The sequence below is a fragment of the Ruditapes philippinarum genome, unplaced genomic scaffold, assembly GCF_026571515.1.
Source record: "Ruditapes philippinarum isolate M1 unplaced genomic scaffold, ASM2657151v2 ctg5726_1_1_1_1, whole genome shotgun sequence".
In the NCBI taxonomy this organism is placed as follows: Eukaryota; Metazoa; Mollusca; class Bivalvia; order Venerida; family Veneridae; genus Ruditapes; species Ruditapes philippinarum.
In genome coordinates, this window is record NW_026861116.1 from 30,700 (window position 1) to 47,539 (window position 16,840).

The following is a 16,840-nucleotide window of genomic DNA, read 5'->3' on the forward strand; positions in this document are numbered from 1 at the left end:
ATGTTGTAATATGACGTTGACATGTATAGAGTATGCGAGATGGGGTCAATATTTCATAGATAAAATAGGGTGTCATTATTTTATATATAGTGGGGTCACTATTTTATAGAAGCGGGTCACTATTTTATACAGAATAATGACCGGGGTCATTATTCTATGGGGTCACTTCACATCGTTACACCGGCTTCTCCAAAAATCAACCACTATGTGCAATAATATTACAAGGAATGGTTCAGCGTTATTTTAACGCTAGTGTGAGTACCCAGTCTTGTAGGTCTTGTACGAAATGAAAGAGCCGATAAATGAGCAAAAAGTCCAAGCATTGATGGTAATATATCAAATGTTGCACTTAGTGTAAAAGAGGTATACAGTGTAATTAATAGGAAAGTTTTAGAAAAAGAATTAAATTATGGAACGAACTAGCAACATCTACAATAAGAACAACAACAACAGCAATAATGATCATTAGAAATAATAATGGTGAAATAAAATGCTATTGTAATAAATATTAAACTAATTGTGTACTTCATTTAAGTTTATTTGCTATTTGGTGTTAAGTAAATTGCGTCCCGAGGGCGAATGGTTAAACGCGTTGGACTTAAGTTAAATTGACGAATGTCCACGTGGGTTTGAATCCCCACCCCACACCAAACATCCAATATTCCAGCAAATGGACTTATAAAACACACCATATACTAATTTGTTTAAGAAATGATATAAACTTTTCGTTAAAATAACATGTCTTGTTCTCATTTTACTTGATGTAGTAAAGGATTGAAATTATTCGGTTTACAGTTTGATTCAGCCCATTTACAACTATACAGCCATGTTCTTTAAATTTATAGTTGACAAAAATGGTTTAGAATAACATCTTTACTACAAACATTTCCTATGTAAATTGTTAAAAAAAATCGAAATAATGTACATTGTATTTGCAAACCAATTTCGGATGAAAAATTTTGCTGACGGTCATCAGATGATGCCATATACTGCAAGACCGACCGATTTTACAAATTGTCATAACATAGATATCGGTCTTAAGATAGATGTCGCGAATGGCGGCCAACGTTTATATGATAAAAGGCCCTGGCGCACAGCCTTGTATTTTTAGACCTACTCACAGGTTTGAATTAATAACGTTCTTCATTTTTTCAGAGTATTTGCGATGTCAAATTGTTATAAAAGAAATAAATAATCCAAACTCCTGTAAAACAGTAATAAAGTGATTTGTTACGATTAAACAAACATTCAGCTACATTGATCAACATGGTTTTAAATATATGTATTTTATTTCTAAGCAAACTATAAAGAAATGTTTGCAACAAATTTGTTCTTTCAGATATCTTTTTCAACCTTTGGGGACAAACTATATGCCGATTTACCCTTATAAGTTAATTTGGAACAAAAGTTTAATACATATCCATTGGAACTTAAGTCCAAAGCCTTAACCAATCGGCCAACGTACTTAAGACTTTGAGGAGCAGGAAAAGGTGTTTGTGTTCCCCCATTTTACATATTCACCCGACCTTACCCCTTGTGACTTTTTTTTTGTTTCCAAAGCTAAAAATTACATCTCAGGTTGAAAATTTGTTAAGCGCAAGCACCTAGGTTCTGCAATATTTCAGTGTCTTCATAATTTACAATGAAAATGCCTCCAAAGATTGGATCTGCAAACTGAAACTGTGTTAACTGTTGGAGGTGGATACTAAAACTGTGTTTAACTGTTTGAGGTGAATACTTTGAGGGGTAAAACTAAACACAATTCGATGAACCTATGAAGACACAAATTCAACGGGCTTAGATGCATTCATATTTGAATACTTCTTTAAATAATTTGTTACGCTTTTAGCCAATCTACCCAGGAATATACAGTAATAATTTACTTGAAATAAAATATTAATACATGTGGGGTTCGAACACATGCGAGAATTAGTACATTGGAACTGAAGTCCGAAGCTTTAATCATTCGTCTAACGTACAGAATACAATAATCCGGTCAATGAATGAAAGAATGTATGTAATAAAGTATTGCGCGAATGTAAAAAAAATATGACAAATATTCTGTCAGATTAGGTAAATATGTAAATACTGAATTGTTTACTTCTACTTGTTTACCTTTGTTGCCGCATAAAGAACGTGAACGGTTACATGTCCGGGTCAGTACTCTCAGAGCCTGAAAGGGCGGATTGGCACCCATTAGCCTAGAATACATAAATGCACCATATCAAGTACGTTGGCCGAGTGGTTAAGGCGTTGGACTTAAGTTCCAATGGACGAATGTCCGCGTGGGTTCGAACCCCACACGTACTAACATTTTATTCGGAGAAATTTATGAAAGTGAAATGTCTAACAATAAATAACATAGTCTGTTCTTCAATGAGGTTAACAAACATTTTTACTACCAACAATTGCTATACAGATTATTAAGATTAATTTAAAACAATTATTTTTGATTGACAAATGTTGCAGTGGCTTCGATGTTACTAAAACATTAGAGAATAAAGGAAGACACATCAAGAGGTAAACGGCGACATCTATATAGATAACCTGATAGGTTCGACTTCTACATGTACTTCATGTGCCCGAGTTTTTCAATATCGCATTGTTTTAAAGAAAAGTTGTAAGTTGTTAAAATTTATTTTCTATATTTTAGTTTGAACAAAATATGGATTTTTTACAAAAAAAATAATGAAAAAATAATAAAAAAGTAAATAATAAAAAAATAAATAACATGATTTCATGCTAAAAAAATAACATACAGTAGCTTCATAAAAATTGTTTAAGAAACCTTCTTCCCAACGGCATTGGATATGTAGTGGAAGGTTAAATAAGCTTTCTAAATTAACATTTTATGAATGTTCTTGTTATAAAGAACAACCTAATGCATAGATCCCTGACCTGTCTAATTCTAATTATCAGATTAGTAGAAACTGTAAGAATTTCACCACAACATTTTTATTAACAAAAGAGCACATGTCAATGTTTGTGGTTAAATCTGTTGTCATTCAAATAAAAGGTCAAAGTAGGGATCTATCAGTCATCCCGAATGTAAAAAATCATGTAAAATATATATATTTATGGAAACCTCACTGCGAGATACCTGGTTACTTTTATTTCCTTCTACCATAAAACATTTAGTACGTGTGGGGTTCGAACCCACGCGGACATTCGTCCATTGGAACTTAAGTCCAACGCCTTAACCACTCGGCCAACGTACTTTATATACGAGTCCCCGATATCTAATAAATACTAAAACATAATTATATTTAAACAGGATGACTTACTCGCTATCTTAACAATTTATCAGCCTTTCATAAAATCTTATGTAATGAATGGTGGCCGGCTGCGGCCATTTCAAACCAGCGAGAAATTTTATCGTCGCAGGCAGCTTACAAATCCGCGAGATTGTCGAATGGTGGCCGGTTGCAGCCATTTCAAACCCGCGAGAAATTTTATCGTTTTACCATATAATGTCGCAGACAACTTACAAATCCGCGATATTGTCCGCAGAAATCGTACAAAATGTCGCAAGGAACGTATTAACCTCGATATTTCATAATTGTTGTTGGAAACATCAAAGAACATTTTAACTTCAATGGCCGGTAGCGTCTTCGATTGTCTATAAAAAGTCGAGGAACAAACAGAAATCCGCGACATTTTTTTTGCATTTGTTGTATAAAATTCTACGAAAGTCGGGGAGAAAAAATATATGCCGCGACTTCTTGTTCTCAAAAACGAATTTTCATAACAAAGTCTGAGATTTTTTACCCGCAACATTTTGTAAGAAAACCGTGACTTTTAGCCGCGACTTTTTGCGCACAGACATTTCCGACCATATGCATCAAAACAAAATATCGCGGATTATGATGGCCGCTATCGGTTACCTAATGTAAGCACATGTTTGCGTGACTTAATTTACTATATAGACAGAAAATGTCCCTTTTTACGACAGAGTTTCTGTAAGCTGCGACATATTATACTATTTTGACATAAAATCTGGCGGATTTAAAAGTTGTTGCTCGCGACATTTTATAAACTGACGGTTAAATTTCTCGCGTCTTTAAATTGGACGCTATAGGCCACCATAGAAATGAGACTATACTCTTGCGCTATATCTTATAAACATACACTGGAAAATCATCATCATCATCAAGAAGAAGAAGAAGAAGATAATGATGATGATGATGATGATGATGATGATATTGATGATGATGATGATGATGATGATGGTGATGATGATGATGATGATGATAATGATGATATTGATGATTATGAAGAAGAAGAGGAAGAAGAAGAAATTATTACATTGACATAAGATATTTATTTACTGTATAACTATTTATCAACTACATAGAAGTGAATGTATAGAAAATAATAATTAAACTGCTCAATTTTAATTTTATTTAAATATAAACCGTTTAGTGGTGGTAAGAAATATACAGTTCAAAGAGGATCTACCATATTAATATCTACGTGTGAATAAAATATTTAGTACGTGTGGGGTTCGAACCCACGCGGACATTCGTCCATTGGAACTTAAGTCCAACGCCTTAACCACTCGGCCAACGTACTTTATGTAAACAACTACGGATTTCAAGTAATACAAATAATTTCAACATTTTAACTTAAAAATTTCATTGTTTTTGGCTGCCAACACTTTTACTAGCCTTTCATATAATTGATAGATCCCTACTCTGACCATTTCAATGAATAACAAGAGATTTAACCACAAACATTGTTATTCTCTTCTGTATATATTTTCACATTTTGCCCAAGTTTTCAAGCTAATCGTTTCACCCATATGCCATTTAGTTGAAATGATTAAGTTGAAGTGTGTCTCTTGATAAAGTGAAATTAAAAACATATTATAAACCGTTTGATGGTGGCAAATAATCTTTTTTTTTTCAACATAGTCACTTAAAAGGAATAAATAAATAATTAATAATTATTAAATACAACGCATATGTTAAACTAATTTTAGTTATAGTTGTTATGTCTGGTCATTTAGTAAGATAAAGTTAATAGAGGTTGAGCCTTTTATATCAAGATAAAATACAATGTAGTATTAAACAGGTTTGCTAATTGATCGATTGCAAAAACGTGTTATTTCATGTTAGATTTTCAATTTTACTTAAATGAAATGATACATACCGTTTGATGCTTGCAAAAATCATATAATTCAAATAGGATATACCAAATTCATATGCTTTATATTTGAGTCAGAATTACTGGTTGCTTTTTTTCTCTCTACAATAAAATGTTTAGTGCATGTAAATAAAATATTTAGTACGTGTGGGGTTCGAACCCACGCGGACATTCGTCCATTGGAACTTAAGTCCAACGCCTTAACCACTCGGCCAACGTACTTTCTATATAATAATATCGGATATCAAGTAAGATAAATAATTGCAACACTTCGCATTATCATGATGTACTTTCGTGCATGAAGGAGGCAAAAAATCATTTTTAAAGTCTACTCGCCCTCTACCTTGGAGTGGGTTCTGTCAGATCTTATAGTGCTCAATTATTACTTACTTTTACAATTATCAGTCAAATACACAACAAGTAAAATGGTTTCCTGCGGGGAACATTTTTAATGATATAAATTATAAAGATATTTCATTTAACTATTTTCAACATTGTTTGGGGGATAAATAAACGTTTAAATCAGGAATATAGTTGACAATAATCGATCAAGATAGAAGAAGGTCTTTGGAAACTGGTGACCGTTAAAGACCTGAGATCGGAGAAGGTCGAACATAAAACAATTATTTCTTTTTAAGAAAATGATATAATACCATTTTCTGAATAATTCCGGACAAAAAAATTAAAGTAAACACACAAGTTTACGCAAAAAATAACTCTATTTAGTATGGCAGATGCCACTACGAATATTTTAATTTTGTAGATTTTCAGTATAAACAATTTATTGTTTGTAAAATTTGAGATAAATATTAAAGAAACATTGATAATTTTCACCATCAAGCCAAATCGAGCCGATGTCAAATTAGTCCCTGGTATTCGGGTCGTAGAAGACCACGCTTCATATCAAACAACACTTTATAAGAGAAATGAGTCAAAACTTTATTAATAGACATGTAATTAAAATTAGAGTAACAATTGAACAACAATTGAGAGTGTTTGAAATGACAAAAAAAATGTTGAAGCTTTCTTGATGTTTAGGAAATATTCGCTCCACATTTCTGACAGAAAAAGACCTTTGTACAAGAAAAGTTGCTGTTTTTCAACTCTTTGGAAATCTGGTCGATAACTTTATTGATCAATTTTTCGTTTGTGTTAACGAATGCTCTGAGATCCGTACCCAGTAGTTTTGGTGCACGTTGCAGAGTGCCTGAAAATGAATATGTCACATATGCTAGAATATGCACTGGTAACAAGCCATTTTTGTGTCCTATTTCTTTCGCAATCGGATACCACAAATCAAACAGAGCATGCATTCTGTCCAGACACCTTCTCGGATGATCTGCTTCTATACACTCATACACTTGACGTGGGAATCCTATAATTGTTGCTAAAAATGATAAGTTACTAGGAATCGCATTGTCCAAAAAGTACGTTTTCAAGTCTAAGTAATCGTGTTTTTCTTTGTCAGGATTGGAAGTTATACCATCGCTTTTTGTGTTGATTGATTGTTCTATTTGGTCAAACGTATCTTCAGATGTAAATGTATCATCAAAATCGTCTGAGTTCATATTGACTGTAAGAACAGTTGAGTACAAATGAGGAGATTGTAGAGACATTGCGCTTTTTATACACAAATTTAAGCGTTGATTGAATGCTATTCTTTAAATTTTCATTTCTGGCAATTGTTAAATCTTGAACAAAGCAATATTTCATTTCCACCTGAATTCACTTTTATTGTCCAGATATATGCTACCCTATTCTTTTCTTCTTGCTTCTTCTTCTATTTTTAAGTTTATGTTCTCTTGAATTTCTTCATGACTTATGTTTTTTTTTCTCTTTCCTTTTAATAGGATGTTTTAGTTAAATCATACACCAGTAACACTGAATCCACTCATGATTACAAGTTAAGCATTGGTGTTCATCACGATAGTGCTAAATGCATTTGTCACATCATCTTTAACTCATTCGCTCCGAGCGACCCCTTTTCTCGAATTTGTTGGAACAAGCATAAGTGAAATACAATTGGAAAAAAGTATTAGAATAAAAAAGTATATATAGTTAGCTGTCAGTATAATCCGCATTACAACATGAAGCGAAAACACGAATCATTGATATTGTGGAACGCTGCTTTTGTCAAAGGTTCCGGGACATTGGAAAATTGGATTGATAAAGTAAAAATGTTTGAAATTAAAGGCGATAGCTCACAAACAAGCAAAACGCATTACTCAGACTTGGAAGCTAAATCGAAGTTTTTAAAATCAAAAGATGAGGTAATGTGTACTTTTTCTGTTGGTATTAGACCAACACCGAAACAAAAACGAACGTTGAATCAAATGCTCAAAGTAAGTAATTATGCTTACAATTGGTGCAATTACTTAGTGAAAGAGAAAAATTTCAAACCGAAGCATTTCGACTTGCAAAAGGTTGTAAGTAAAACGAATGCAAGTGATGTACCAATCGAGTACAGACTTCCACAAGATGAATGGTTTTTCGACAATAAGATGACATGTATCAAGGGGACTGCTTGCAAAACATTTTGTGCTATGTACAAATCAGCACAGTCTAACCAAAAGAAATCTAAAGTTGTTTTAAAAAATAAGGATACTACTTTTTTACGAGAAGGATCATTCGAAGTTCAACAACAGTTTGTACGGTTGTTGACAACAAAAGACAATGCCGATGACTTTTTTCGAAAATCGAGAATAGCTCTGATGCCAGCTAGCTTTTCACACTCAAGCAAGAACTATAAAGAAAGGTATCTCAAAATTTCAAAAGATGTATCAAAATTGCCACCACTTAGTCGTGATATGAAGATTAGCAAACGAGCAAATGGTAAATTTGTATTGCACATTCCATGTGATCCCATATGTACTAGACAAATACATGTTAACTCAACAGACTCAATATGCTCAATTGATCCTGGTGGTAGAACATTCGCAACATGTTACGACCCAAGTAATTTGAAATGCTTTCAAGTAGGACGCAAAGAAGATAAGGAGAGAATAATTTACAGACTTCATGACAAAATTGATAGAGTGCATGAACAATTGTCACTCGCTATACAGAGAAATCAAACACAAGCAAAGAATGACCGAATCGGTCAGTTAAAGAAACTACATCTAAAATTGAAAACTTACGTGAATGACATACATCTGAAACTATGTTCTTATCTTGTGAAACATTACAAGCTCACAGTTCTTGGTAAAATATCAGTCTCTTCAATTGTTAGAAAAGACAGACCGAAACATTTATCAAAGAGAAGCAACAGAGACCTGTTATGCTGGCAACACTACAAATTCAGAGAGAGATTGCTGCATAGAGCTCGAGATACAAATTGCGAAGTAATCGTTCAAGATGAAAGTTACACATCAATGACATGTGTGAATTGTGGAGTAAAGAACAAACAATTGGGTGGAAATGAAACATTTTATTGCGACAAGTGCAAATATGAAACACATCGAGACGTGAATGGTGCAAGAAATATTATGCTAAAGTATTTGAACATTTTTCCATTTTCATCATAAAAATATAAATGACATTATAGGTTTGACTCGACCTGCCTCGAGTAAGAAGTTTTGCCTCGAATTTTACATATGCGAAAGTCGGGGCAAAAATTCTCTCGGAGTGAATGAGTTAAGGTACGTTTAACTTGACTTCTGGTTCTTAACCATTCCCAGATGTCAAACTAAAAAAGTCTAAATGGCACGTTTATCTTCACTTTTTGTTCTTGACTATTCCCAGAGGTCACTTCTGGCTCTAGACTATTCGCAGACATAAAACTAAAAAAGTCAGTGATTTTCTTTTGTTTGTAGTGATTTTTTAATGACGAGAGGCATAATATCTCATTTCCATCGTGGAGTGAGCACCTCCATCTTGAAATAAATATATAAGAAAAAGAAGTTGTGTCGAGATAGGTCTCTCGGAAAAACCAATGACCTCTCAAATACTTAGATTCCGACCGACGTTGCTTTTCTTTGTGAGTTTCTTCATCTTTTTTGTTGCTTGTTTGTTCTATTTGGTCTAACGCAGGCACATTATCAGAGGTAAATGTTTCATCAAGATCATCCGAGTTCATGTTGATCGTGAGAAGTCAAAAGACAAAATGAGAAGATATCAGATCTCATGTTTTTCTTATACAACATTTTCATATCTTATATTGTTTTTCTATTTTATTGTCGATAAACATATATAAAATTGAGTTGATTGTAAGTAAGTTGTATTAGCTTTGGAATGTTGTGATTTTGAAGCGCGTTTGTAAACCTACATGCTTCACGCTAAATATTTTGTCTTCGAGAATTTTGATTGTATCGTCTTCTGTCGATAATACCTTTGTCATTTGAAATTCCGAATATTCTCTTTTCTCTGTGTGGTTTAGAGCATGGACGTATTTTGGAAATACAATTGACATTGTGATCACTGAGATGTAAAATAGTATATTCATATATGTAAATCAATAATATTTTGAGAAAATTTTCGTATTAACGTTGCTTTTCATGAATCAATTCACTTTTCAAATAGACATGTGTATTGTTGAACTGAATGATCTATCTTTACTTCGCCGAATTCTTGGTTATCAAGATAGGGAGAAATGGAATGAAGCAGTCAGGGCTTACATGACCGAGTTGTATCCTGATGCTAGACTGCGATTTATTGCGAAAGAGTACTGTTGGAAAGTGACAAATAGTGAAATCGACTACTTTGTCGATGTTGAAGTTATGTTGGACAGATCAAATATCTCGCTGCAATGGTCAGGGAAAGAGCTTAGAGATAAACTGTCTCGGGCTTGTCGGTCATTAGAGAATATCAAAGCCAATTATTCAACAACACAACATGTTTACTTCAGCGACTAAGCATATGTCATGCATAGAGACAGTTCTGATATGAACATTTGTGTGTTAATGCCGTTTTTACGTATCAACTCAAACCAGCAAATTGTTCCAGGTGTATACTTTTTGATAACACTGTCATACTATCCGAAAATACAAGAAACATTTATAAATACAGTAATGCTGGTGGAAACAAAAAAAAAGATTTTCATCAAGCCAAATTGAGCGAGATGCAAATTTGTTCCGATGTTTAGTTAATGATAACACTGTTGGTGGAATGTATTAACAGAAACGATAGAAGATTCGGAGTAGAATTTACTCTGTTCGACTTTATATTTATTTCTTTAATTTTTCAATACACACAATGTATCATTTTCCAAAATACAAATGTGCCAACGGTGACCACTAACACAGCTGAGGTTGAGCACAGCATTTGAAAAAAATACCATAAATTCAAGGAGGAGTAATCATCTTTACCCATTCTCTTTATCGCATATTGTACAAGAATCTGATCAGATTTGATATGTTTTTTTAACACTATAGAAGTGTTGACATGCAATCTAAGATAGTCCTCTTGGTATATTTGAGTTATTCTACTTAAGTACTTGAAAGATTTTCCATTCTCATCATAAGTAGTAATTGACTTTTAAGGCTTGACTCAGCCTGTCTCAAGTACGAAAATTTGCCTCATATTTTGCTTATGCGAAAGTTGGTGCAAATTTTTTCTCGAGATAAATGAGTTATTCAAATGTTCAAATGCTTCTTGACTGTCATTCTGAAAGAACATTTTAACAAGATTTTTGGATATTAAAGTTACTTTTTGATGAAATAAATTGTATAACAATCAACCTGTGTCATTCATATTTTTACAACCTGCAAAATGAAACGTTTACTTTTACTTTCAAGCATGCTATTGCTTTCGTTCTGTAATGCATCGAATTTGTTAAATGCGTTGACTTATGAAGGCATTGAATGTTCCGATAGTCAAATTTATACATCACCCAAGACTGAGAATATCAGCATTGTAAATGAGACCTTTTTTATTCACGTCAAGGAAGGTACAGAATTATTGTCGAATGAAACGCATTCGAGATCACTTGGAAAGTACATATTTCTTGAATTCATCAGTTCTGACAACATCAAAGCGCACGTAACAATTCCTCAAAATGTTTATAATCTGGAAGATCTTGTCTATATGATAAATAAACTGATCAATAACTTTTTGTTGAAGGCATTCAATGACACAACAAAATCAACATTGATGTTTAATATAACTTGCTCTAACAAAGTTTGTTTGGTGTATGTTGGTAGAGATGACAGAATAAGACTCGAAATGAGTAAAAACCTGTTATATGATCTTGGTGTTAATTGTAGCTATAGTGAGCTGCCTGAAAATGCTGAAAGTGATCTGTTGTTTGATAATAATGCTGAAAACAAATCGACATCTGGAATAGCTAATTTAAAGCCGATGTTTGGCTTGCAAGATTGTTATTGCAAGAGATGTGATCCCATGAAAACTGTCGGAAAGTTGATTGGCGGTAAATGCTACTTTCTTAGTGTGGACAACGAATTCAGATTGAATACAATTACTCAAAAACTATTGAATGATACTTTGAACTACGACATTTTCGTGGATCGAGAAAATGCAGAGGTTGACATTGCTGAACAACTTGCAGTTGAAGTTGTTCTTCGTAATATATCTCGGTCAATAAAGGTGGCTTTGAAAACTGAAATTGTTGGAAAGGCTGGTTTGGCGTGTTTTCATGTTTTTCGTAGGACGTTTACTAAAGTACGTTGCAGCAAGTTCATGTCAACGATTCTTTTGGCTGATTCTGATAATTTTGTATTGTATCCATCTTATGTGACACCTTTTTATCCCGAATGCAAATTTGACAAAGAAGCTGTAATGTCTAGCACAAATGATGAGAAATGCTACAAAATAGTTAACGCCTCTGGCTGTAGCTTGGTAAATGTGAAAAATTTGGAAGATTTACAAAACATTCAGGAGTACATAGCAAACATATCTCAGAAAGATTCGCATACGACGAGGAAAATCTATAAAATAAAAGACGTAGATAAGAAACTAGAGATTAACCAGCATTATCTGATTTTTTCAAGAGCTGATACTTTACGCGGACAAGACCAGTGCATGTACATTAACCCGTATGCAAAGACTGTAATGCTAGATTCATGCAACAGTTCGTCCGCATCTATTTGTGAAATTACACCTTCGACAGCAAAGGAGAATAAACCAACAAGCTTTGAAGAGACAAGCAACTTGAGTGTGAAACGCTTTGCTATATACTTTCTCAGTTCTGTAGGTGGAACTTTCTTTGGGATGTTACTTCTGGCTTTGCTACTTTTTGGGCCATTGTTGAAGCATTGGCGACCGAAACTTAAACGCTGTGAGGAAGATACGACGCCGATTTATAAAGTGAAATTCACGCGTGGATCAAAGGACTCGATAGCATGAACTTTTTTGCATATTTCATATTATATTTATATTTTGAAGATATCATAAGTATGTCAATTGTAAAAAATAAATTGGAAAAATGCAATCGATTTGGTTGTTTTGTCTGTCTACAACTCCGAAACGGTAGTTCGTATCGGATTTATTGTGGATTTGTTTACAATGTAGAAGAAAATGAAAAATTATCATGCAATTCAAAAGATGTCATTTATGTTTTGATTTGCAAGACATGTCATGGCGAATACATAGGAGAAACAAAGCATAAGAAATCGTTTGAGTACTCATTGTTCACAAATAAGGACAAATCAACATTTCTGTCGAGCAACTGATCATTTGATCGAGTGCGGTAGTCACCTATCCGATGTTAGGGAAAGATTTTCTGTTTTCTTACTCGAAACTGAGCATAACACAAACATAAGGAAAGCAAAAGAAAGTTTTTACATTCGTTTATTCAAACCATTAATGACCAAGTAACAGAAAACATGTTGATTTATTGAACGTTGATTTTTTGTTTCTATTGCTGTGAAGAAACTTGAATTTCATTTACAATCTCATTTGGTTGACTTTGATATACCAGAACTCCATCAGCAGAAAACAATTCTTTGTCTAGTTTTACGTACGAAAAACCTATTGGAATAAGTCCTGGTCGAATATACAATTCCGGCAAAGCATGTTGCATAACAAGACAGAGAATATCCTTTTCTTGTCTTTGTTCTTGCTGACGCTGATTTTCTGTATGATGGCTTTGTTGTTCTTGTACATTTTCATCATTTGTTTTACATTGACCTTGCGCTTCCTGACATTGGTTATTATTACTGTAAGTTAAGTCATTGTCAGTAATCTCTGTCTTAATTTGACTTCCTTGTGGCAATTGCTGATCGTTTTCAGATTCATTCATGATTTGCTCGATAGCTGCTTGTTCTTGTGAGACGTTGCTGAGAATTTTCAACATTTTCTTTGGTAAAGACGATGTGTCTTTTTGATTTGGTGCGTATTTTCGTTTGTTGTTTGGAATAGCATTGGGCAACCGACCCTTGCCACCGTTTACCAACTCTGTTGTAATGTTCAAACTTCGTAAATGATTTCTGTACAGAGGATGGAATGTAAATAAGTATTCTAATGCTTGACATAGATTTGTGTTTGGCTGACCATACATGGGTTTCACAAGCACAAGAGTCGATTCAAGCTTTCTTAGCTCCGAACCGAAGCGTTCAAGAAAGTCATTACTGCTTCTAAGTCGTTTCAAGGCTATGGTCAGTTCCTTTTGTGTGCATACTAGTTTAAAGTCTTTATTGGGTAGCACACCTTTCTGGAAGAGTACTTCTATTATGTCGTCTTCTGAACAGTTGAGCAAAGTCATGAGCGCTCTGAAGAAGCTATTGATTTTTAGTCGAAGGTGTGTTCTTTCTAGCGAAACACATGCTGACTTTACTTGGTAGAACCTGCTATAATCTTCAATGGTTTGGAATTCAACGATCGGTATTATACAAATTGGCACCCTGTAATTAACTGGTGAAGGTTGTTGTTGGTACTTGCCACTTTGCACTATAGATGTAAAATCTGCAAAATCTTCTGGTAGGACTTTTCGAAGAATCTTGAAATAACACCAATCGTCTAAACCATTAAACATGAGATCGACATACTGCTCAAATGCTTCTAGTGTTGGTTCACTGAGAAAAATATGGTCCAATGTAGGTTTGTATTCCAAGTAATCATAAGGACTGTTGGTAACAGCGGTAAATCGTAGACCCTCAGCGTCAATAAATGGACATGTCACGTTAAACATGTAACGCTTCTGATGACCGTTTGCATTTAGGTTTCTTTTTGCCTTTATGAAATCTTTGCAGATCGTTGAGAGAGGTGTGAAGTCACATTGACAGTCCATGTTGAAATGAATGATGTATGTTCGTGTTGCCTCTTTTTATAGAGAAATTCGGCGCATGCGCAAAACATATGCATTATTATTTTCTATTCAAGAGTGGCAGTTTAATACATTTCAAGTCATTCATAATCTGTTACCAGAAGATGGCACAACAAAGTTTACTTAACAATGATTTTTCACTTTGTAACGTCGAGCAAGCTGGTGACTTGTCAACAAATACCTTTGACAATGACTTTGGGGATGATCCCAGTGAAAAATTTTTACAGCTCATACACAGTATGAACGATAATGATTCAAATTATCAAGACAGAAACGCAACTCCCTATAACAATCCAAGTGCTACTAGAATGAAGCAGCTTGACACGAAACCTAGAGGTTCTGATATCGAAACCTCTAGTCGAGTAGTCAAGCCTAAGAGAAAACACAATAACGGCGATCAGTCAAGCAAAAAGCAGAAGACAATAGCAAAACCTGTCTCGAATGATGCTAATTGTTTTGAGTATCAGCAGGAACAACAATCGACATCTCAGAATGTTGAGCATCAGAAAATTGACAATTTAGAAAAGTATACTATGTTGCAAGAGAAATTACGATTGAAATATGAAGAAACAGAAAATAGAATAACATTTTTTCAAACGGAACTAGAGCATATACAATCAGTTGAAAATGTTGAATCTTACAAAATGCATCGGGTCGGTGTAACTAGCATTATATCAGAATTCAAGAAAATGATTAGCGATTCGGAGGAAGACTTGAAGCTGTATGAGCCTGAAAAATGTAGACTTTGTTTTAATGAGGATTCTCCTCCAAGATTGCTGTCGGTACCATGCAATCATGCATTTGCTTGTTATTCTTGTATGCGCAGATACTTTCGTATCGTGTATTCGAAAAACGGAGGGCAGGAATTTTGTTTGAAATGCAAATTAAAATCTGATGATTTGATAACGTTGAAATGATTTTTGTTTTTGATTTCGCTGAATAAAATGTTTGAAAAATATCATATGTTTTTTGTTTTACCTTTTGTCGTCTTACACAATAAACAAGTAAAATAAGTTCATGTCGAAAAAAGAATTTGGTTGTCAGATATACGTGTCAGCTAGTGAAGAAAACTAAAAAGTATGTTGAAAATAAATGCGTGAACAATATCATTTGAATTTTTGTTGTACTTTTTCTTTCTATACAAAAAAGGAAAAACTCACTCAACTCAAGAAAAGATTTTCAGTGCCAAGTATATCTGAACCAGATCTAAAAGGGGAAAGAAAATACAATACTATCATTCTTGCTTTCATTTTAGAAGTAACATTACAATAGTCAAGTTGCGTTAGGGCTACAACTGTAACTTCTTTTCAAGCCTATTTCACAATTTTCAATATTCCATACAGTACCAAAAATCATTAAAATTTCAGACATAAAAACAAAAACAAAAACAGTAAAAAAAACCGTTTGCTATTCATAGGTATTTCATGAACATGACGATGAACCTCTATCAGTAAATAGCTTTAAGTCAGTCTAGGCAAATCTTTTATACAATAAATATAGAATGCTAAGATTTTGAATTAAATTGCACCCACAGTTATTGTAGTGATCCAAACATTACTCGGATTTGCAGTCCTATCATGAAGCCTAGAAAAGAACGTGGTCTTGCATCTGCTGACAAGTCATCCCGTGGTCTCGGTTATGCAACTCCGAGGATGGCTCCGTTAATGCCAAATAGAAGAAGCACAATACCCTCACCTCAGTCTCCTCAGGAAGCGTTAAAATTTTCATTGTATTTAGTAGTTTTTCTTTCATTTTGACCAACTGTCAGAACGTCGAATCTTAGAAGCTAAGAGTAAAAGTAGATACATGCTGCGAAATTAAATCAAAATGAAAACAGAGGAGACAAGGGACAGATTTAAAAGCAGTTTGGCGAACGATTGACCATGTCGCATAAAAATATAAACTTCACATGAATACATGTTGTATTGGATCATGTATATCAAAATTGCCATTAGCTGTTCAATATATAATTCTTTCGACGTTCCTTGTTATGCCTGACAACATACGAGTAGTTATTCATTGTATTCCAAACCCCCATTAAAGACCAATTCACATTTATGAGTCATAATATTCTCACCGGGAGTCAATTTAAAAATAATGGCCGTTTGTCATAATACTTGTGTATTAATACATCAAGATAGATTAGTTTGCGAAAGTTCTGGGCATGCAAACCAAACCAACGTTATTGTTATGCATTTAATGAATTAAAAAAAACAACATATGAAACACGTATTTATAGCACTCCTGTAACAGGACTTTCCTGTGATTTAGATCGATCATTGTTTGGTTTCATTTTATATATATCAGTGGCTTATAACAACCAAAGCGCTGAAAGCACTGATATGGGCGCAATTTGTAGCATACAGTAGAGCAATCTATTTGTAGGTGTTACAAGCTGAATTCATTCCTACTTTCAAAGCAGAATAAGTCCCAATCTTTGAATACAATATGAAGTGCAATGCCTTGAAACTCTCACCA

At 33.9% G+C, this 16,840-nt stretch overlaps 4 non-coding genes across 4 annotated transcripts; 1 reads left to right on the forward strand and 3 right to left on the reverse strand.

Annotated features, from left to right (window-relative positions):
* Positions 1–2,227: 2,227 nt before the first annotated feature.
* Positions 2,228–2,310, forward strand: Trnal-uaa (transfer RNA leucine (anticodon UAA)). Its single transcript has one exon. It is a non-coding gene; the product is annotated as a tRNA-Leu (tRNA).
* An 825-nt stretch (positions 2,311–3,135) lies between these two features.
* Positions 3,136–3,218, reverse strand: Trnal-uaa (transfer RNA leucine (anticodon UAA)). Its single transcript has one exon. It is a non-coding gene; the product is annotated as a tRNA-Leu (tRNA).
* Positions 3,219–4,489: 1,271 nt separating this feature from the next.
* On the reverse strand, positions 4,490–4,572 carry Trnal-uaa (transfer RNA leucine (anticodon UAA)). Its single transcript has one exon. It is a non-coding gene; the product is annotated as a tRNA-Leu (tRNA).
* Positions 4,573–5,284: 712 nt separating this feature from the next.
* On the reverse strand, positions 5,285–5,367 carry Trnal-uaa (transfer RNA leucine (anticodon UAA)). Its single transcript has one exon. It is a non-coding gene; the product is annotated as a tRNA-Leu (tRNA).
* Between the last annotated feature and the right edge of the window lie 11,473 nt (positions 5,368–16,840).